This window comes from Neopelma chrysocephalum, unplaced genomic scaffold (assembly GCF_003984885.1).
Source record: "Neopelma chrysocephalum unplaced genomic scaffold, ASM398488v2 Primary Assembly neopelma1_314, whole genome shotgun sequence".
Lineage (NCBI taxonomy): Eukaryota > Metazoa > Chordata > Aves > Passeriformes > Pipridae > Neopelma > Neopelma chrysocephalum.
In genome coordinates, this window is record NW_020897976.1 from 6,297 (window position 1) to 8,290 (window position 1,994).

General features: G+C 53.6%; 1 protein-coding gene across 1 annotated transcript in view; it reads left to right on the forward strand.

The window, feature by feature from the left end:
* The window catches only part of PI4KB (phosphatidylinositol 4-kinase beta), a gene marked incomplete at its 3' end in the record, with an annotated part of 11,739 nt that overhangs the window by 5,884 nt on the left and 3,861 nt on the right, over nt 1-1,994 (forward strand). The window lies entirely within an intron of this gene.

The window sequence follows — 1,994 nt, forward strand, 5'->3', positions numbered from 1 at the left end:
GATGGGATGGGATGGAGAGGACATTTCCCTTTGGAATGGGATGGGATTGGAGGACATTTCCCTTTGGAATGAGATGGGATAGGATGTTTCCCTTTGGAATGGGATGGGATTGGAGGACCTTTCCCTTTGGAATGGGATGGGATGGGATGAAGAGGACATTTCCCTTTGGAATGGGCTGGGATTGGAGGATTTTTCCCGCCGTGTCTCCGGCTGGAGGAGCCGAGAGCCCTGCAGGTTTTCCAGGATGGAAATCCCGGGATGCTCCCGAGGGCTGGAATGGCTTTGCTCCCCTGTGGAACAGGGAGAAGATCCTTTGGGAATTGTTTTGGGATTCCCTGGAGATGGAGGGAATTCAAGATCCCCTGGAATGGGAGGGAATTCAAGATTCCCTGGAGAAGTTGGGAATTCAAGATTCCCTGTGCTGGAACCCCCCGGGGGCCGATCCAGGGGGAAATTCCCGAATTCCCACCGGTGGGAATCCCTTGGAATGTTCTCCTGAGATCCCGGAGCGGATTTTGGGGGACAAAATCCATGGAAAACCGGGATCAGGTGGCCCAGGGAGGAGCAGGGACATCCCAAGGCCCCGAGATTCCCTGGGAAGAGGCGGAATATCCATGGAATATCCCGCTTTTTTTGCGGGAATGGGATTAAACGCCTCGAGGGAAAACGATCCTGGAGCCAGATCCGGGATCAGGGCTTGGAATATTCATCCTGGGCAGGGAAGCAGGACGTTATTCCCAGAGTTTGGGAGGGCAGGACGTTATTCCCAGAGTTTGGGAAGGATTTTTGGCCGTGGACTACAGATCCAAGGAATTCCTTCTCCCTCTTTTTTCCCTCCGTTTGGCTCCGGGGCCGTTCCCGGCATTCCCAGGGTTTTTATTCCCTTCGCTCCCATTCCATGGCCATTCCTGCATGTGCCTTTTCCAGCATGATCCCAGGAGCACTTTTCCAGTTTTAATTCCTCATCCTGATTATTCCCAAATCGAGGATTTGTCCCCGTTGGAAAAGCTGGAAAAAAAAAGCTTTGGATTCGAGTCGGGATTTCGGGATTCCCGTGGGAAAAGGGGCCTTCCCAAGTCCCGATATTTGCTCCTTCAAAACGCTGGGATGGAGCCGAAATCCAGGCTTGGGGAGGGGTGGGGGGGTGATCCCAGGATCCCTTGGGAATGGCAGATCCTTGGGAATGGAGTTTGGGAAGGGGGGATTTCTGGGAAATGGGGAGGGGAAAAGTGCTTTGGGGCTGCTGTGCCTGGGGGTGATTCCCGACTTTTCCAGGGATGGAATGGGGTGGGATGGGGTGGGATGGGATGGGATGGGATGGGATGGGAGGAGTTTTCCCAGGAGTTTATCCCGGGCTGGAAAACCACTGGCACTGAGGCAACTTTTGTAACCTCTTCCCCCTCCTCCTTCCTTCCCCAAACCCTTTTTTTCCTTCCCTATCCCCTTTTTCCCTTCCCTGACCCCTTTTCCCCTTTCCTGACCCTTTTTCTCTTCCCTATTCCCCTTTTTCTCCCTAAATCTTCCATCTTTCCTTCCCTATCCCCTTTTCCCATTCCCTATCCCCTTTTTCCCTTCCCTCTCCCCTTTTCCCCTTCCCTATCCCCTTCTTCCTTTCCCTATCCCCCTTTTCCCCCCTCAACCTTCCATCCTTCCTTCCCTGACCCCTTTTTCCCTCCCCTGACCCCTTTTTCCCTTCCCTATCCCCTTTTTCCCCCTAAACCTTCCATCCTTCCTTCCCTATCCCCTTTTCCCCTTCCCCTTTTTTCCTTCCTTATCCCCTTTTCCCCCTAAACCTTCCATCCTCCCTTCCCTCTCCCCTTTTTCCCTCCCCTGACCCTTTTTTCCCTTCCCTATCCCCTTTTCCCTCCCCAACCCCTTTTTCCTCCTCCCTTCCCTATCCCCTTTTCCCCCTCAACCTTCCATCCTCCCCCAACCCCTTTTTCCCTCCCCTATCCCCTTTTTCCCCCTAAACCTTCCATCCTTCCTTCCCTATC